General features: G+C 43.6%; 1 long non-coding RNA gene across 1 annotated transcript; it reads right to left on the bottom strand.

The window, feature by feature from the left end:
• Positions 1-325: 325 nt before the first annotated feature.
• LOC115187426 (uncharacterized) lies at positions 326-17,134 on the bottom strand. Its single transcript, XR_003876068.1, has 3 exons — positions 16,434-17,134; positions 16,173-16,225; positions 326-381 (listed from the first exon to the last, which is right to left on the bottom strand). It is a non-coding gene; the product is annotated as an uncharacterized LOC115187426 (long non-coding RNA).
• Between the last annotated feature and the right edge of the window lie 5,438 nt (positions 17,135-22,572).

The following is a 22,572-nucleotide window of genomic DNA, read 5'->3' as shown; positions in this document are numbered from 1 at the left end:
AATGTATGCTCCTGTAGTTATGTTACGGTCACAGTAAAGAGTGATGTTGTCTCCTGGTCTGACTCTTAGGTCCACCTCTGCTGCAGAGATCCCATCCTGACTGGAGGAAACAGCACCTACAGGTAGCAGAGGAACAGTGTTAGGATGAACTGACTGGAGGAAACAGCACCTACAGGTAGCAGAGGAACACTGTTAGGATGAACTGACTGGAGGAAACAGCACCTACAGGTAACAGAGGAACAGTTTTAGGATGAACTGACTGGAGGAAACAGCACCTACAGGTAGCAGAGGAACAGTGTTAGGATGAACTGACTGGAGGAAACAGCACCTACAGGTAGCAGAGGAACAGTGTTAGGATGAACTGACTGGAGGAAACATCACCTACAGGTAGCAGAGGAACAGTGTCACATTTTACTTTAGAAAAACTAGTACAACAGTTTACCAATAAACAGACTAATATAAATCTAACTGACAGCTTACAAAGTCTGTGTAGAACATTCCGTGAAAATCATGGTTAGGGAGGTCACCAAGAACTTGATGGTCAATGTGATAGGACTCCAGAGTTCCTCTGTGGAGATGGGAGAACCTTCCAAAAGGACAACGATCTCTGCAGCACTCCACCAATCAGGCCTGATTGGTACAGTGGCCAGACGGAAGCCCCTCCTCAGTAAAAGGCACATGACTGCCCACTTGGAGTTTGCCAAAAGACACCAAAAGGACTCTCAGCCCATGAGAAACAAGATTCTCTGATCTGATGAAACCAAGATTGAACTCTTTCGCCTGAATGCCAAGTGTCACGTCTGGAGAAAACCTGGCACATCCCTACAGTGAAGCATGGTGGTGGCAGCATCATGCTGTGGGGATGTTTTTTAGCGGCAGGGACTGGGAGACTAGTCAGGATCGAGGGACAGATGAACAGAGCTAAGTACAGAGAGGTCCTTGATGAAAACCTGCTCCAGAGTGCTCAGGACCTCAGGCTGGGGCAAAGGTTCACATTTCAACAGGACAATGAGCCTAGCCACACAGCCAAGACAACGGAGGAGTGGCCTCGAGACAAGTCTCTGAATGTCCTTGAGTTGCCCAAGGAGAGCCCGGACTTGAACCCGATCAAACATATTTTTTTGTGGATGTCAATTTACCACCTTATACCGACACTGGCACTAAGACTGCACTCAATGAGCTGTATACGGCCATGAGCACTCAATGAGGCGGCGCTCCTAGTGGCCGGGTACTTTAATGCAGGGAAACTTAAATCCGTTTGACCTAATTTCTGCAACCAGAGGTGAAAAAAATCTAGACCACGTTTACTCCACTTGGCAAATATGACCATAATTCTATCCTCCTGATCCCTGCTTACAAGCAAAAACTAAAGCAGGAAGCACGAGTGACTCGGCCAATAAAAAAAGAGGTCAGATGAAGCAGATGCTAAGCTACAGGACTGTTTTGCGAGCACAGACTGGAATATGTTCCGGGATTCTTACGATGGCATTGAGGAGTACATCACATCAGTCAATGCCTTCATCAATAAGTGCATCGATGGCGTTGTCCCCACATTGACTGTACGTACATACCCCAACCAGAAGCCATGGATTACAGGCAACATCCGCACTGAGCTGAAGGGTAGAGCTGACACTTTCAAGGAGGGACTCTAACCCTGACGCTATGCCCGCCGACGAACCATCAAACAGCCAAAGCGTCAATACAGGGCTAAGATTGAATCGTACTACACCAGCTCCGATGCTCGTCGGATGTGGCAGGACTTGCAAACTATTACAGACTACAAAAGGAAGCACAGCTGCGAGCTGCCCAGTGACAGAAGCCTACCAGACGAGCTAAATTACTTCTATGCTCGCTTCGAGGCAAGCAACACCGAAACATGCATGAGAGCATCAGCTGTTCCGGACAACTGTGTGTTCACGCTCTCCATAGCCGATGTGAGTAAGACCTTTAAACAGGTCAACATTCACAAGGACTTTGGGCCAGGCTGATCATCAGGAACTCCGAGCATGCGCTAACCAACTGGCAAGTGTCTTCATTGACATGTTCAACCTGTCCCTGACTGAGACTGTAATACCAACATGTTTCAAGCACACCATAATAGTCCCTGTGCCCAAGAACACTAAGATAACCTGCCTAAATTATTATCGACCCATAGCACTCACGTCTGTTGCCATCAACTGTTTTGAAAGGCTGGTCATGGCTCACATCAACACCATTATCCCAGAAACCCTAGACCCATTCGAATTTGCATTCAACCCCATAATGGCCTCGAAGCTCATCAGTAAGCTAAGGACCCTGGGACTAAACACATCCCTCTGCAACTGGATCCTGGATTTCCTGATGGGCCGACCCCAGGTGGTAAGGGTATATACACATCCGCCACACTGATCCTCAACACGGGGGCCCCTCAGGGGTGTGTGCTCAGTCCCCTCCTGTACTCCTTGTTCACTCATGACTGCATGGCCAGGCACAACTCCAACACCATCATTAAGTTTGCCGATGACACAACAGTGGTAGGCCTGATCACCGACAATGATTAGACAGCCTATAGGGAAGAGGTCAGAGACCTGGCTGTGTGGTGCCAGGATAACAACCTCTCCCTCAAAGTGATCAAGACAAAGGAGATGATTGTGGACTACAGGAAAAGGAGGACCAAGCACGCCCCCATTATTATTGACACGGCCGCTGTGGAGCAGGTTGAGAGCTTCAAGTTCCTTGGTGTCCACATCAACAACAAACTATCATGGTCCAAACACACCAAGACAGTCATGAAGAGGGCACGACAAAGCCAATTTCCCCTCAGGTGACTGAAAAGATTTGGCATGGGTCTTCAGATCCTTAAAACTGAATTGTTGGTTAGGTAAGTAAGCATTTCACTGTTGTATTTGGTGCATGTGACTGTTGGGGTAGGTTCCCTGTTCCTTGTCAATCATTGGTTTATTGGTAAAATCAGCAGTCAGACAATATCTTCTTTAAGTAAATCAATTAAACCATTCATGTATTAATGCAATTGCAGAAAGAAGTTGACAATGGAAACACATCATGTATGTTTCAGAGTAAGTTCTGCATCCCACCTAAAGACACAGCTGATTATATACATGTGATCACTACCTGGTGGTCTGATCACCTACGTCAGTGTATGTGTATATCAATAAGCTGAGGTACAATAAGCTATGCCTATTGTAGGTCTTTGTCTTTCTGGATGTATTTCTGTATCTAACAATCTAAGACATTAACACTTGGTAGAATATATATAAATATAATAAATAGAGTAAGTTCTGCATCCCACCTAAAGGCACAGCTGATTATATACATGTGATCACTACCTGGTGGTCTGATCACCTACGTCAATGTATGTGTGTATCAATAAGCTGAGGTTACCTTATAAAGTAACCCAGTACAGTAGCTTCTCTGAATTCATTAGCATTGTCCACTGTCACACAAGATCAACATGTCAAAACCAGACAGTGGTTACTTCTCTTTATCTAGTTTCAGTCTGACTCAGACCCAGCCTGCAGCTCACTCTCACAACATCCAGGGCTTAACCATAAAGACTAATATAGATGCTACTGCAACGTATAGTGGCAGAGTTTAGACACATAGCAACAGTATATATTATAAGGCCTGCAGCAAAGATATGAATCTTAAAGTACCCTTAATACATAATCTTTGAGACCCTCCACCTACATGACGAATACATTTTGATTTGATTGGAACGATGAGCTATTATGAAGCTATAAGGACCAGTAAAACAAATTCTAAAGGCCTGTCCATCTGGTGGTCTGATGGTCTGATGGTGACTGTCAGAGAGTAGCTGGGTCTTTGAGTAACAAGGTCTTTGCTGCGTATTTCCGTGTTCATGAGTAGATGTACTTTACCATGAAAGGACATACGAGCAGTGATTGGTTCGATCATGTGGAAAGGTTTCAGCTTGTGGTCCTTTTCCCTGAAACCCATGTTGTGTGACATGAAGGGGATTGTCTAGCGTCGAGGTAAACAGGTTTGGAAAATTTTCAGCTTCTTTTATGTGGTTGTTGTAGATAGCAACACCTAAATAGCAGCACCTGGTCAAGTCAACCTGCTGCAACATCATCAAACACAACATGAAGAACCAAACACTAATGTTGATGTAGCTGTTGACCCTTGAAAGAGAAGACACTTCTGACAGAGACCTATCATGAGACAGAAACCTAAGGTAGGCCTCTGTAGCTGTAGCCTGCCAGTATTAATGTTTGATTTACAAAATTATGAACATCCAGTAATCATAACATTTAAATCTCAACATAATCATAATACTACATACCAAAATGTAGTATTTATCCATCAAACATCTTGGCCTCACTATTCTTGGACACCCTGATATGAAGGCAGCCAGAAACTACAACCAGAAACTACAATAACCATGATCCTCTGGAGAGGATATGATGGTACAGCCAAGCCAATTGTAGGTCTTTGTCTTTGTGGATGATTTCTGTATCTAACAATCTCTTTTTATTCAGGATTAGTAGAACAACAAATAGGACATAGAAAAAGGGAGAAATGCACTCAGTGTAAAACGTGAGTTCATCATCAGAAGAATAGCAGCACCATGGCAACACCAACAGGAAGTCTGTGTGTGTTTCCTGTGTACTGAGTGTGTTTTCTCAGACAATCATGACTAGCTCTTATAAGAGTACTGTAATGCCAATATCCTACTTATCAACAATAGTAGTGGTCAATGTATGTACATGTTTACATGTGTTTACATGTGTTTATATATATATATACTGCTCAAAAAAATAAAGAGAACACTTAAACAACACAATGTAACTCCAAGTCAATCACACTTCTGTGAAATCAAACTGTCCACTTAGGAAGCAACACTGATTGACAATAACTTCCACATGCTGTTGTGCAAATGGAATAGACAACAGGTGGAAATTAAAGGCAATAAGCAAGACACCCCCAATAAAGGAGTGGTTCTGCAGGTGGAGACCACAGACCACTTCTCAGTTCCTATGCTTCCTGGCTAATGTTTTGGTCACTTTTGAATGCTGGCGGTGCTTTCACTCTAGTGGTAGCATGAGACGGAGTCTACAACCCACACAAGTGGCTCAGGTAGTGCAGCTCATCCAGGATGGCACATCAATGCGAGCTGTGGCAAGAAGGTTTGCTGTGTCTCTCAGCGTAGTGTCCAGAGCATGGAGGCGCTACCAGGAGACAGGCCAGTACATCAGGAGACGTGGAGGAGGCCGTAGGAGGGCAACAACCCAGCAGCAGGACCGCTACCTCTGCCTTTGTGCAAGGAGGAGCAGGAGGAGCACTGCCAGAGCCCTGCAAAATGACCTCCAGCAGGCCACAAATGTGCATGTGTCTGCTCAAACGGTCAGAAACAGACTCCATGAGGGTGGTATGAGGGCCCAACGTCCACAGGTGGGGGTTGTGCTTACAGCCCAACACCGTGCAGGACGTTTGGCATTTGCCAGAGAACACCAAGATTGGCAAATTCGCCACTGGCGCCCTGTGCTCTTCACAGATGAAAGCAGGTTCACACTGAGCACGTGACAGGCGTGACAGAGTCTGGAGACGCCGTGGAGAACGTTCTGCTGCCTGCAACATCCTCCAGCATGACCGGTTTGGCGGTGGGTCAGTCATGGTGTGGGGTGGCATTTCTTTGGGGGGCCGCTCCATGTGCTCGCCAGAGGTAGCCTGACTGCCATTAGGTTGGCCCTGGGTTCCTCCTAATGCAAGACAATGCTAGACCTCATGTGGCTGGAGTGTGTCAGCAGTTCCTGCAAGAGGAAGGCATTGATGCTATGGACTGGCCCGCCCGATCCCCAGACCTGAATCCAATTGAGCACATCTGGGACATCATGTCTCGCTCCATCCACCAACGCCACGTTGCACCACAGACTGTCCAGGAGTTGGCGGATGCTTTAGTCCAGGTCTGGGAGGAGATCCCTTAGGAGACCATCTGCCACCTCATCAGGAGCATGCCCAGGCATTGTAGGGAGGTCATACAGGCACATGGAGGCCACACACACTACTGAGCCTCATTTTGACTTGTTTTAAGGACATTACATCAAAGTTGGATCAGCCTGTAGTGTGGTTTTCCACTTTAATATTGAGTGTGACTCCAAATCCAGACCTCCATGGGTTGATAAATTGGATTTCCATTGATTATTTTTGTGTGATTTTGTTGTCAGCACATTCAACTAAGTAAAGAAAAAAGTAATTAATAAGATTATTTATTTAATTCATATCTAGGATGTGTTGTTTAAGTGTTCCCTTTATTTTTTTGAGCAGTGTATATATGTGGGTATATGGGGGTGTGTCCATATGATTGTATATCATGCATACTCCTTTTTGTGCTGTTGCTACTCTGATACTGTCACTGACAGACCCAGCTACTCTGATACTGTTACTGACAGACCCAGCTACTCTGATACTGTTACTGACAGACCCAGCTACTCTGATACTGTTACTGACAGACCCAGCTACTCTGACACTGCTCCTCAGACCTGAAACCGAGGCCCCCCTTAACCCCTCCCCTATAGAGCAGCAGCACTAGCTGAGTAAACCACAGCAACACAAAAAGGACTCGGCATGCATATGCAATCATCATATGCACCCACACTCACATAGTACACAGGAAACCCACACTGACAACCTGTTGCCGTTGCCATGGTGTTGCTAAACTCATGACAATGAGCTTACACATGTTCACACTGAGTGAATTTCTCACTCTGTCTCGGTCCTATTTGTTTCCCCACTGTTCCTGAATAAAAATAGATTGTTAGATACAGAAATTCATCCACAAAGACAAAGAACTACAATAGGTTTAGCTGTTAAAATACATCTGGCTTGGATGTACCGTCACATCCACTCCAGAGCATCATGGCTATTGTAGTTTCATGGTGTAGTTTCTGGCTGCCTTCAAGTCTGGCTGCCAACTGTAGATGAAAGTGGGCAGAGAACTCGAGGGAGGTTCATCTGCCACAGTAGAAAGGTGGAGAATGTAGTGGTTTTACAACATAAAGACTCAGATCAACATGACAGTGTCAACATATCTGCTGGTGTTTCTAAAAGTTTTTCTGTTTCCTGTCACATCCTCTATAGAGCATTATGGTTATTGTAGTTTCTGGTTGTAGTTTCTGGCTGTTTCAACATAACAGTGTCAACATAGCTGCTGGTGTTTCTAAAAGTTTTTCTTTATAAATGTGTAAATAAACTTTACTATACTCCCATATCACTCACTGACAAACTGAAAACATAACGTGTGTGTAATTAATTGGTTAGAGAGAGGTCTCAAATATTACTACATTTATATCCCCTGTAGCTTTAGAATTATGACAAGGAGGTTCCGGTTTCAGTCACGTCTTTCGCCACGTTCCAGTAGGTCAAACAAAAACACCCCAATGATTGGTTGACAAATAGTCCCTCCCACAATGCAGGTGATGGTTGCATGGTACAGTTGGTGAGAAGCATCTGCAGCGACTTCATCAACATCTGCATGACCTTTGATCACATGGTTTTTGTCAAGTTCATAAAGACTCCATATACAGTCGTGGCAAAAAGTTGAGAATGACACAAATATTATTTTTCACAAAGTTTGCTGCCTCAGTTTGTATGATGGCAATTTGCATATACTCCAGAATGTTATGTAGAGTGATCAGATGAATTGCAATTAATTGCTAAGTCCATCTTTGCCATGCAAATGAACTGAATCCCCCCAAAACATTTCCACTGCATTTCAGCCCAGCCACAAAAAGACCAGCTGACATCATGTCGGTGATTCTCTCATTAACACAGGTGTGAGTGTTGACGAGGACAAGGCTGGAGATCACTCTGTCATGCTGATTGAGTTCGAATAACAGACTGGAAGCTTCAAAAGGAGGGTGGTGCTTGGAATCATTGTTCTTCCTCTGTCAATCATGGTTACCTGCAAGGAAACACCTGCTGTCATCATTGCTTTGCACAAAAAGGGCTTCACAGGCAAGGATATTGCTGCCAGTAAGATTGCACCTAAATCAACCATTTATCGGATCATCAGGAACTTCAAGAAGAGCGGTTCAATTGTTGTGACGAAGGCTTCAGGACGCCCAAGAAAGTCCAGCAAGCGCCAGGACCGTCTCCTAAAGTTGATTCAGCTGCGGGATCGGGGCACCACCAGCACAGAGCTTGCTCAGGAATGGCAGCAGGCAGGTGTGAGTGCATCTTGCATGCACAGTGAGGCTAAGACTTTTGGAGGATGGCCTGGTGTCAAGAAGGGCAGCAAAGAAGCCACTTCTCTCCAGGAAAACATCAGGGACAGACTGATATTCTGCAAAAGGTACAGGGATTGGACTGCTGAGGACTGGGGTAAAGTTAACTCTCTCTCCTCTGCTCTCATCCTTCTAGACCTATCTGCTGCCTTTGATACTGTGACTCATCAGATCCTCCTCTCCACCCTCTCTGAGTTGGGCATCTCCGGCGCGGCCCACGCTTGGATTGCGTCCTACCTGACAGGTCGCTCCTACCAGGTGGCGTGGCGAGAATCTGTCTCTGCACCACGCGCTCTCACCACTGGTGTCCCCCAGGGCTCTGTTCTAGGCCCTCTCCTATTCTCGCTATACACCAAGTCACTTGGCTCTGTCATATCCTCACATGGTCTCTCCTATCATTGCTATGCAGACGACACACAATTAATCTTCTCCTTTCCCCCTTCTGATAACCTGGCGGCGAATCGCATCTCTGCATGTCTGGCAGACATATCAGTGTGGATGACGGATCACCACCTCAAGCTGAACCTCGGCAAGACGGAGCTGCTCTTCCTCCCGGGGAAGGACTGCCCGTTCCATGATCTCGCCATCACGGTTGACAACTCCCTTGTGTCCTCCTCCCAGAGTGCTAAGAACCTTGGCGTGATCCTGGACAACACCCTGTCGTTCTCCACTAACATCAAGGCGGTGATCCAATCCTGTAGGTTCATGCTCTACAACATTCGCAGAGTACGACCCTGCCTCACACAGGAAGCGGCGCAGGTCCTAATCCAGGCACTTGTCATCTCCCGTCTGGACTACTGCAACTCGCTGTTGGCTGGGCTCCCTGCCTGTGCCATTAAACCCCTACAACTCATCCAGAACGCCGCAGCCCGTCTGGTGTTCAACCTTCCCAAGTTCTCTCACGTCACCCCGCTCCTCCGCTCTCTCCACTGGCTTCCAGTTGAAGCTCGCATCCGCTACAAGACCATGGTGCTTGCCTACGGAGCTGTGAGGGGAACGGCACCTCCGTACCTTCAGGCTCTGATCAGGCCCTACACCCAAACAAGGGCACTGCGTTCATCCACCTCTGGCCTGCTCGCCTCCCTACCTCTGAGGAAGCACAGTTTCCGCTCAGCCCAGTCAAAACTGTTCGCTGCTCTGGCACCCCAATGGTGGAACAAGCTCCCTCACGACGCCAGGACAGCGGAGTCAATCACCACCTTCCGGAGACACCTGAAACCCCACCTCTTTAAGGAATACCTGGGATAGGATAAAGTAATCCTTCTAACCCCCCCACCCCCTTAAAATATTTAGATGCACTATTGTAAAGTGGTTGTTCCACTGGATATCATAAGGTGAATGCACCAATTTGTAAGTCGCTCTGGATAAGAGCGTCTGCTAAATGACTTAAATGTAAATGTAAAAATGCCAACATCTATGGAAGTGTCACCACAAGGCTTTCATCTGTTAACTTTTTAGTGACGGGGCAGTATTCGGAAATTCAGATGAATGACGTGCCCAAATTAAACTTCCTGCTACTCGGGCCCAGAAGGTAGGATATGCATATTATAGAAAACACTCTGAAGTTTCTAAAACTGTTTGAATATTGTCTGTGAGTATAACAGAACTCATCTGGCAGGCAACAACCTGAGAAATAATCCAACCAGGAATTGGTTTGTAGTTTTTCAACTAATTGCCTTTCCAAACTACAGTGTCTGTGGGGTCATTTTGCACTTCCTAAGGCTTCCACTAGATGTCAACAGTCTTTAGAACCTTGTTTCATGCTTCTACTTTTACTGGGTAGAGAATAAGAGCTGTCTCAAGCCTGAGACCAACAAGTTGTTTACTGTGCGGGCACACAGGTTCCTTCTTTTTCCTCTGTAATGAATACACTACTGTCCGGTTGGAATATTATCTAAGATTTATGTTAAAAAGACCCTAAGGATTGATTGTAAACATCGTTTGACCTGTTTCTACGAATGGTAATGGTACATTTTGACTTTTTGTCTCTGGTTTTGCACTCACTCATTATGCCTTTGGATTAGTGATCTGAATGTGTGAACAAAAGGAGGTATTTGGACATAAATATGGAGTTTATCGAACAAAACAAACATTTCTTGTGGAAGTGGGAGTCCTGGGAGTGCATTCCGACGAAGATCAGCAAAGGTAAGTGAAGATTTATAATACTATTTCTGAGTTTAATTGACTCCAGAACTTGACGGGTAACTGTATAGCTTGCTTTGATGGCTGAGCTCTGTGCTCAGAATATTGAACAATGTGCTTTCGCCGTAAAGCTATTTTGAAATCTGACACAGCGGTTGCATTAAGGAGAAGTGAATCTGTAATTCTTTCAATAACTGTTGTACATTTTATCAACGTTTATGATGAGTATTTTTGTAAATTGATGTGCTCATTCACCGGAAGTTTTGGGAGGCAAAACATTTCTGAACATCACGCGCCAATGTAAAATGGGGTTTATGGATATAAATATGAACTTTATCGAACAAAACATACATGTATTGTGTAACATTGAGTCCTGGGAGTGTCATCTGATGAAGATCATCAAAGGTTAGTGATTAATTTTAGCTGTATTTCGGGTTTTTGTGACGCCTCTCCTTGCTTGGAAAATGGCTTTGTGGTTTCTTGTTTAGACGCTGTCCTAACATAATCTAATGTTATGCTTTCGCCGTAAAGCCTTTTTTGAAATCGGACAATGTGGTTGGATTAACGGGAAGATTATCTTTAAAATGGGATATAATAGTTATATATTTGAGAAATGTGAATTATGAGATTTTTGTTGTTTAGAATATGGTGCCCTGCTATTTCACTGGCTGTTGTCAGGGTGGGACGCAGAGAGGTTTTTAACAATACAAACTTTTCCAAATATATTTTCTACTTTGATAGATTGTACCTACACTTTCTGATGTTGCTACTCTTCATTCAGACATATTGAGCTACTTTTCATGTATGATTAGAATTTGGTGAATATACCTGTAATGATTATCTTCTGGAATAAAATGGCTGTTCACTCTGAAATTCTACTGTTCTGTGGTATAATGAACCTGATTTCACTATGTAACTCTATTGATAATGTGGTATAATTAACCTGATTTCACTATGTAACTCTATTGATAATGTGGTATAATTAACCTGATTTCACTATGTAACTGTATTGATAATGTGGTATAATTAACCTGATTTCACTATGTAACTCTATTGATAATGTGGTATAATTAACCTGATTTCACTATGTAACTCTATTGATAATGTGGTATAATTATCCTGATTTCACTATGTAACTCTATTGATAATGTGGTATAATTAACCTGATTTCACGATGTAACTCTATTGATAATGTGGTATAATTAACCTGATTTCACTATGTAACTCTATTGATAATGTGGTATAATTAATCTGATTTCACTATGTAACTCTATTGATAATGTGGTATAATTAACCTGATTTCACTATGTAACTCTATTGATAATGTGGTATAATTAACCTGATTTCACTATGTAACTCTATTGATAATGTGGTATAATTAACCTGATTTCACCCTGTAACTCTATTGAAGGCAAAGTGTTTGTAACCATAGAAACTGCTGTGATTCTGTTCAGCAGATGTCTTCCTCTAAAGCCACATCCACATAGTATATAAGCCACACCCTCTTAGCCTATAAGTCACACCCTTGTCTAGTCTAAGCCAACCCTCTTAGTATAAAAGCCTTTCCTACTAAGCCTATCAACCACACTCTTGTCTAGTCTAAGCCAACCCTCATAGTAATGAAAGCCACACCCTCTTAGCCTATAAGTCACACACTTGTCTAGGCTAAGCCAACCCTCTAAGTATAAAAGCCTTTCCTACTAAGCTTTTAAACCACACCCTTGTCTAGTCTAAGCCAACCCTCAGTATATAAGCCACACCCTCTTAGCCTATAAGCCACACCCTCAAACAGAAACCTATCTGAAAGGTTGCTGGAGCCTTTTCAAACAGAATGACCTTAACATTGAGGAGACTGTAGGGCAGCATTTCAAACAGAATGACCTTAACATTGAGGAGACTGTAGGGCAGCATTTCAAACAGAATGATCTTAACATTGAGGAGACTGTAGGGCAGCATTTCAAACAGAATGATCTTAACATTGAGGAGACTGTAGGGCAGCATTTCAAACAGAATGATCTTAACATTGAGGAGACTGTAGGGCAGAATTTCAAACAGAATGATCTTTACATTGAGGAGACTGTAGGGCAGAATTTCAAACAGAATGACCTTAACATTGAGGAGACTGTAGGGCAGCCTTTCAAACAGAATGATCTTAACATTGAGGAGACTGTAGGGCAGCATTTCAAACAGAATGATCTTAACAGAATTTACCAAACTCGGTCCTGGGGACCGCAAGAAGTGTACATTTACATAATGAATGAATAAATCATCAAACGTTGATTATTTGATTCAGCTGTGTAGTGCTAGGTCAAAAACCAAAATGTGCCATAGTGGTGGACTGAGTCAGTCTGGATGATCTGTCTTGCTTGGAGCTCTGTCACTTGATTTGTTTTTGATACAAGCAGTGTCTTCACATTTCACCACACCTAATTTCAAAAGCATTTCCAAATACTTACGGAAATTAAATGAAATGAAACTATACAAAAAAAGATGTATTCCAGGAACATTTAAAACATATCAGTTCACTTCACAAAGATATGAGCATATTTCCTGAAGTTTAGAAAATATAATTTTACTCTCATAGATCCAGCGCAGGTTAAATCTACAGTCAAGCTTAAAAACAGAAATTGTTATAATTATAAATGTCAAAAATAATAAATAATAATAATCAACCATAGAAAAACAACTCGTAATTTTTTTTCTAAAGTCATTGTTAAACCTGAAGAGAGAGAGAAAGATAATGGAAGTGAAAATTATTCCATTTGTTTTTAATAACTGGTAAAAACTCCATGTTCTCCCAGCTAAGTCCCTACTGTTGACCAATCACTGACAAATGGGCGTAGACTAAAGCTAACAACTTCGGCTTGCGTCAAGAAAAAATTAGTGTCTGAACAGCCCAAAAAAAACTAAAAGAAAGAAAAATGTAAAAAATGTAGTCATAATATATACAAACTCTTCTGAACTGTTTGGGCTGGAAGCATGCGGATTACTTCGGCCACCTACTAAGCCCATAAGCCACACCCCCAAACACAGACCTCTCTGAAAGGTTGCTGGAGCCTAGTCAGACTGAATGCATGACATTGAACTGGAAGAGACCATAGTGTCCTCATACTCATCTCTGGACCTCCAAGCCAGTTCCACTGTGTATTTTCATTGTTCCCTTCTTTCTAATCTGGGATTGATTTAGACCTGTGATACCAGGTGGGTGCAATTAATGATCAGGTAGAACAGAAAACCAGCAGGCTAAGAACCTCGTAGGGTAAGAGATGAATACCCCTGACATAGTGGGAGAGAATGAAATAAAATCTAATGAAACTGAATCAATATTTATTGAAAATTGCTTTTAAAACAGATCCTTCACACTGCACACATGAATTACATTGATATACCACCAATGAAACTTCCAAACTGAATCTATATCAAAATCTATTTAAACATTTTCCCCGAGCTTAAAAACATATTATGATTATTAAAAAGCAAAATGCTAAAATAAAAGGCGACAGACAAAAGTAAAAATTACAAAAGTCACTAGTACAAAAATATGATAAGTCATACAATCAAAGGTGATGGATGGTATAGGTCTCACACTGCTGGTATTGATGGATGGTATAGGTCTCACACTCTGCTGGTATTGATGGCTGGTATAGGTCTCACTCTTCTGGTATTGATGGATGGTATAGGTCTCACTCTGCTGGTATTGATGGCTGGTATAGGTCTCACGTTCTGCTGGTATTGATGGCTGGTATAGGTCTCACGTTCTGCTGGTATTGATGGCTGGTATAGGTCTCACTCTGCTGGTATTGATGGCTGGTATAGGTCTCACGTTCTGCTGGTATTGATGGCTGGTATAGGTCTCACTCTGCTGGTATTGATGGCTGGTATAGGTCTCACACTCTGCTGGTATTGATGGATGGTATAGGTCTCACTCTGCTGGTATTGATGGTTGGTACAGGTCTCACACTCTGCTGGTATTGATGGCTGGTACTGGTCTCACACTCTGCTGGTATTGATGGATGGTATAGGTCTCACACTCTGCTGGTATTGATGGCTGGTACAGGTCTCACACTATGCTGGTATTGATGGATGGTATAGGTCTCACTCTGCTGGTATCGATGGCTGGTATAGGTCTCACACTCTGCTGGTATTGATGGCTGGTACAGGTCTCACACTATGCTGGTATTGATGGATGGTATAGGTCTCACACTATGCTGGTATTGATGGATGGTATAGGTCTCACTCTGCTGGTATTGATGGATGGTTTAGGTCTCACTCTGCTGGTATTGATGGATGGTATAGGTCTCACACTCTGCTGGTATTGATGGATGGTACAGGTCTCACACTCTGCTGGTATTGATGGATGGTATAGGTCTCACTCTGCTGGTACTGAAGGCTGGTATAGGTCACACACTCTGCTGGTATTGATGGCTGAGTAGGTACTGAAGTCAGAGTTCTGGACTCTCTTCTTCTTCTTTGGTCTCCTCTGTCCTTGACGGATATCTAACGAGGCGTAACACAGGTCTCCTTCCTCCTGAGATAGAGAGACAGAGACATATTTTAATATTACTGACATATGAATATTAATATTATACAATATGTTTTGATGTATCTTATGTTTTTTTTGATTATATCTGACATTGAAAATAAAGTTTGAATAGGGCTGGGTTAACAAACACATGGACTACAATATCAAGATGGCTACCCAACATAAAACTACAACACCCACTTTGACTGCAGTCTTCTCTCTGCTGTCACTTCCCCTGGTGGTGGTCCTGTTCAGAGGAACCTGAGTCTCAGTTGTTGCTGCAGAGGAAGCGTTATCACCATTAAAACACCAACATTAGTTAAATAATAGGTAAGATTGATTAGGAATACCCAGCCTTAAAACATGAATGAGTGATAAGTGAATCTTGACTGAGAGAGTGAGTTTACCTGTTGTTCTGCAGAAGGAGTAGACACAGGCGGAGGAGAGGAGAGAGGAGAGGAGAGCAGACACAGGACACAGACTGAACAGCAACATCCAACACAGAACACAGTCTACAGGAGGAGGAGAGGACGACTCAGGAGGACTGGTTTCTGGACAAAACAGAACTACACTCTTAGAAACAATCAAGGCCGTGTCAATAATCTGTTGTTAGTCATGACTCTTGGTTGTTTAAACATCAATTTGAGGAGATATTTTATGAGTTTAGATTAGTCTCAGAGGGTTTATTCAAAATAAGTTACATTTACTTTAGCGTTCCTTGCAACTCAACCTCCTCTCATTCAAGGAAACCAGACACACCAACACTAATACATTATTAATAATACTAAAGATACAGACAGAAGATAAAGACAGAATAATAACTGTTCTTACCAAGTGAAATCCTAGTGGTGATGTTTCCATAGCGGTTCAACTCTTTCTGTTTAATTAGTTTTCCTTCTTCCACCATGTTAGTCTCCACAGTCCCACAGTAGTAGAGTCCCAGGTCAGATTCAGTGATGTTCTCAATCAGTAGATCATAGGAGTTGTTAGAGGGGTTCCACACCACATTATATCCAGGTAAACGGTTGTAAATCAAATATTTTGCTGAAATAACAAGAGGAGGCTGGTACGTGTGAGAACAGTTCCTATACCACAAAATGTATACTCCAGTAGTTCTGGTACAGTCACAGTAGAGGGTGATGTTGTCTCCTGGTCTGACTCTCAGCAACACCTCTGCTGCAGAGATCCCATCCTGACTGGAGGAAACAGCACCTACAGGTAGCAGAGGAACAGTGTTAGGATGAACTGACTGGAGGAAACAGCACCTACAGGTAGCAGAGGAACAGTGTTAGGATGAACTGACTGGAGGAAACAGCACCTACAGGTAACAGAGGAACAGTGTTAGGATGAATCCCACAATGTCACTTTGACATCATAAACTTCTCCACTTGAAAATATAAATGTCATGTCTTTACCACAGTCATCACAATATCACAACAAAAAGATAACAAATCTGGTCAAATATAAAACCACATCAAGAAATCATCTATCATCCAGCTATAAGGCCCAGTATAAAAGTTACTCACATAAGAATGCCATCAGAGAAACACACAGCCTGTCCATCTGGTGGTCTGATGGTCTGATGGTGACTGTCAGAGAGTAGCTGGGTCTTTGAGTAACAAGGTCTTTGCTGCGTATTTCCGTGTTCATGACTAGATGTACTTTACCATGAAAGGACGTACGAGCAGCGATTGGTTCGATCGAGTGGAAAGTTTTCAGCTTGTGGTCCTTTTCTCGGAAACGCATGTTGTGACAGGAAGAGGAGGGTCTAGCATCCAGGTCAACAGGTTTCACACCAACGTGACGTCAATGGAAAATATTCAGCTTCTTTGAGGTGTTCACCTTAGATAGCAACACCTTAAGAGACCTATAGACACTCTATGAAGAAACAAACACACATTTTGATGACTGAGTTGACCTTTAAACCAGAAAATACACTTAAACAGAGGCTTAAAAATATAACTTTAGGCATTTATACCTGTAGTCAGGCAGTAGGCCTAATATTAGATCGCATGTTTGACCTCATGTTTGCTTGATTAAACATTGAACATTCAGTTTTAATGCAGTAAAAGGTATAAATCAAATCCTACCCTTGACCTATGAACTATTTCAGGTAACCTGGCAGTAAGACAGGTTTCTTTAAACTGGGACCCAAAGACGACCCTATTGACCCCAGTCCAGTGGTTGACCATAACACTCTGATAACATGGAGACTAAACACTAAGTATTAAACCATAACACTCTGATAACATGGAGACTAAACACTAAGTATTAGACCATAACACTCTGATAACATGGAGACTAAACACTAAGTATTAGACCATAACACTCTGATAACATGGAGACTAAACACTAAGTATTAAACCATAACACTCTGATAACATGGAGACTAAACACTAAGTATTAAACCATAACACTGATAACATGGAGACTAAACACTAAGTATTAGACCATAACACTCTGATAACATGGAGACTAAACACTAAGTATTAGACCATAACACTCTGATAACATGGAGACTAAACACTAAGTATTAGACCATAACACTCTGATAACATGGAGACTAAACACTAAGTATTAAACCATAACACTCTGATAACATGGAGACTAAACACTAAGTATTAAACCATAACACTCTGATAACATGGAGACTAAACACTAAGTATTAAACCATAACACTCTGATAACTCAACACGACGTCCTGGATACAGCCATTAGACGTGATACACTGACCTATACCATCCATCAATACCAGCAGAGTGAGACCTATACCATCCATCAATACCAGCAGAGTGTGAGACCTATACCATCCATCAATACCAGCAGAGTGTGAGACCTATACCATCCATCAATACCAGCAGAGTGAGAGACCTATACCATCCATCAATACCAGCAGAGTGAGGCCTATACCAGCCATCAATACCAGCAGAGTGAGGCCTATACAATGCATCAATACCAGCAGAGTGAGACCTATACCAGCCATCAATACCAGCAGAGTGTGAGACCTATACCATCCATCAATACCAGCAGAGTGAGACCTATACCAGCCATCAATACCAGCAGAGTGAGGCCTATACCAGCCATCAATACCAGCAGAGTGAGGCCTATACAATGCATCAATACCAGCAGAGTGAGACCTATACCAGCCATCAATACCAGCAGAGTGTGAGACCTATACCATCCATCAATACCATCAGAGTGAGACCTATACCAGCCATCAATACCAGCAGAGTGAGACCTATACCATCCATCAATACCAGCAGAGTGTGAGACCTATACCATCAATCAATACCAGCAGAGTTAGAGACCTATACCATCCATCAATACCAGCAGAGTGAGACCTATACCATCCATCAATACCAGCAGAGTGAGACCTATACCATCCATCAATACCAACAGAGTGAGGCCTATACCAGCCATCAATACCAGCAGAGTGAGGCCTATACAATGCATCAATACCAGCAGAGTGAGACCTATACCATCCATCAAATCCAGCAGAGTGAGACCTATACCAGCCATCAATACCAGCAGAGTGTGAGACCTATACCATCCATCAATACCATCAGAGTGAGACCTATACCAGCCATCAATACCAGCAGAGTGAGACCTATACCATCCATCAATACCAGCAGAGTGTGAGACCTATACCATCCATCAATACCAGCAGAGTGTGAGACCTATACCATCCATCAATACCAGCAGAGTGAGAGATCTATACCATCCATCAATACCAGCAGAGTGAGACCTATACCATCCATCAATACCAGCAGAGTGAGAGACCTATACCATCCATAAATACCAGCAGAGTGAGACCTATACCATCCATCAATACCAGCAGAGTGAGGCCTATACCAGTCATCAATACCAGCAGAGTGAGGCCTATACCATCCATCAATACCAACAGAGTGAGGCCTATACCAGCCATCAATACCAGCAGAGTGAGGCCTATACAATGCATCAATACCAGCAGAGTGAGACCTATACCAGCCATCAATACCAGCAGAGTAAGACCTATACCAGCCATCAATACCAGCAGAGTGAGACCTATACCATCCATCAATACCAACAGAGTGAGGCCTATACCAGCCATCAATACCAGCAGAGTGAGGCCTATACAATGCATCAATACCAGCAGAGTGAGACCTATACCAGCCATCAATACCAGCAGAGTGTGAGACCTATACCATCCATCAATACCATCAGAGTGAGACCTATACCAGCCATCAATACCAGCAGATTGAGACCTATACCATCCATCAATACCAGCAGAGTGTGAGACCTATACCATCCATCAATACCAGCAGAGTGTGAGACCTATACCATCCATCAATACCAGCAGAGTGAGAGACCTATACCATCCATCAATACCAGCAGAGTGAGACCTATACCATCCATCAATACCAGCAGAGTGAGACCTATACCATCCATCAATACCAGCAGAGTGAGGCCTATACCAGCCATCAATACCAGCAGAGTGAGGCCTATACAATGCATCAATACCAGCAGAGTGAGACCTATACCAGCCATCAATACCAGTAGAGTGTGAGACCTATACCATCCATCAATACCAGCAGAGTGAGACCTATACCAGCCATCAATACCAGCAGAGTGAGGCCTATACCATCCATCAATACCAGCAGAGTGTGAGACCTATACCATCCATCAATACCAGCAGAGTGAGAGACCTATACCATCCATCAATACCAGCAGAGTGAGACCTATACCATCCATCAATACCAACAGAGTGAGGCCTATACCAGCCATCAATACCAGCAGAGTGTGAGACCTATACCATCCATCAATACCATCAGGGTGAGACCTATACCAGCCATCAATACCAGCAGAGTGAGACCTATACCATCCATCAATACCAGCAGAGTGTGAGACCTATACCATCCATCAATACCAGCAGAGTGTGAGACCTATACCATCCATCAATACCAGCAGAGTGAGAGATCTATACCATCCATCAATACCAGCAGAGTGAGACCTATACCATCCATCAATACCAGCAGAGTGAGACCTATACCATCCATAAATACCAGCAGAGCGAGGCCTATACCAGCCATCAATACCAACAGAGTGAGGCCTATACCATCCATCAATAGCAACAGAGTGAGGCCTATACCAGCCATCAATACCAGCAGAGTGAGGCCTATACAATGCATCAATACCAGCAGAGTGAGACCTATACCAGCCATCAATACCAGCAGAGTGTGAGACCTATACCATCCATCAATACCAGCAGAGTGAGACCTATACCATCCATCAATACCAGCAGAGTGAGAGACCTATACCATCCATCAATACCAGCAGAGTGAGACCTATACCATCCATCAATACCAGCAGAGTGAGGCCTATACCAGTCATCAATACCAGCAGAGTGAGGCCTATACCATCCATCAATACCAACAGAGTGAGGCCTATACCAGCCATCAATACCAGCAGAGTGAGGCCTATACAATGCATCAATACCAGCAGAGTGAGACCTATACCAGCCATCAATACCAGCAGAGTAAGACCTATACCAGCCATCAATACCAGCAGAGTGAGACCTATACCATCCATCAATACCAGCAGAGTGTGAGACCTATACCATCCATCAATACCAGCAGAGTGTGAGACCTATGCCATCCATCAATACCAGTAGAGTGAGAGACCTATACCATCCATCAATACCAGCAGAGTGAGACCTATACCATCCATCAATACCAGCAGAGTGAGAGACCTATACCATCCATCAATACCAGCAGAGTGAGACCTATACCATCCATCAATACCAGCAGAGTGAGGCCTATACCAGCCATCAATACCAGCAGAGTGATGCCTATACCATCCATCAATACCAGCAGAGTGAGGCCTATACAATGCATCAATACCAGCAGAGTGAGACCTATACCAGCCATCAATACCAGCAGAGTGTGAGACCTATACCATCCATCAATACCAGCAGTGAGACCTATACCAGCCATCAAAACCAGCAGAGTGAGACCTATACCAGCCATCAATACCAGCAGTGAGACCTATACCAGCCATCAAAACCAGCAGAGTGAGACCTATACCAGCCATCAATACCAGCAGAGTGAGACCTATACCATCCATCAATACCAGCAGAGTGTGAGACCTGTACCATCCATCAATAACAGCAGAGTGTGAGACCTGTACCATCCATCAATACCAGCAGAGTGAGAGACCTATACCATCCATCAATACCAGCAGAGTGAGACCTATACCATCCATCAATACCAGCAGAGTGAGAGACCTATACCATCCATCAATACCAGCAGAGTGAGATCTATACCATCCATCAATACCAGCAGAGTGAGGCCTATACCAGCCATCAATACCAGCAGAGTGTGAGGCCTATACCATCCATCAATACCAACAGAGTGAGGCCTATACCAGCCATCAATACCAGCAGAGTGAAGCCTATACAATGCATCACTACCAGCAGAGTGAGACCTATACCAGCCATCAATACCAGCAGAGTGTGAGACTTATACCATCCATCAATACCAGCAGAGTGAGACCTATACCAGCCATCAATACCAGCAGAGTGAGACCTATACCATCCATCAATACCAGCAGAGTGTGAGACCTATACCATCCATCAATACCAGCAGAGTGTGAGACCTATACCATCCATCAATACCAGCAGAGTGAGAGACCTATACCATCCATCAATACCAGCAGAGTGAGACCTATACCATCCATCAATACCAGCAGAGTGAGAGACCTATACCATCCATCATTACCAGCAGAGTGAGACCTATACCATCCATCAGTACCAGCAGAGTGAGGCCTATACCAGCCATCAATACCAGCAGAGTGAGGCCTATACCATCCATCAATACCAACAGAGTGAGGCCTATACCAGCCATCAATACCAGCAGAGTGAGGCCTATACAATGCATCAATACCAGCAGAGTGAGACCTATACCAGCCATCAATACCAGCAGAGTGTGAGACCTATACCATCCATCAATACCAGCAGAGTGAGACCTATACCATCCATCAATACCAGCAGAGTGAGAGACCTATACCATCCATCAATACCAGCAGAGTGAGACCTATACCATCCATCAATACCAGCAGAGTGAGGCCTATACCAGTCATCAATACCAGCAGAGTGAGGCCTATACCATCCATCAATACCAACAGAGTGAGGCCTATACCAGCCATCAATACCAGCAGAGTGTGAGACCTATACCATCCATCAATACCAGCAGAGTGAGACCTATACAAGCCATTAATACCAGCAGAGAGTGAGACCTATACCATCCATCAATACCAGCAGAGTGAGACCTATACCAGCCATCAATACCAGCAGAGTGAGACCTATACCAGCCATCAATACCAGCAGAGTGTGACCTATACCAGCCATCAATACCAGCAGAGTGAGACCTATACCAGCCATCAATACCAGCAGAGTGAGACCTATACCATCCACCAATACCAGCAGAGTGAGACCTATACCAGCCATCAATACCAGCAGAGTGAGACCTATACCAGCCATCAATACCAGCAGAGTGAGACCTATACCAGCCATCAATACAAGCAGAGTGAGACCTATACCAGCCATCAATACCAGCAGAGTGAGACCTATACCATCCATCAATACCAGCAGAGTGTGAGACCTGTACCATCCATCAATAACAGCAGAGT

The sequence above is a fragment of the Salmo trutta genome, unplaced genomic scaffold (genome assembly GCF_901001165.1).
Source record: "Salmo trutta unplaced genomic scaffold, fSalTru1.1, whole genome shotgun sequence".
Taxonomy (NCBI): Eukaryota; Metazoa; Chordata; class Actinopteri; order Salmoniformes; family Salmonidae; genus Salmo; species Salmo trutta.
Note: the sequence above shows the minus strand (reverse complement) of the source record. Positions and strands in the feature narration are given on the sequence as shown.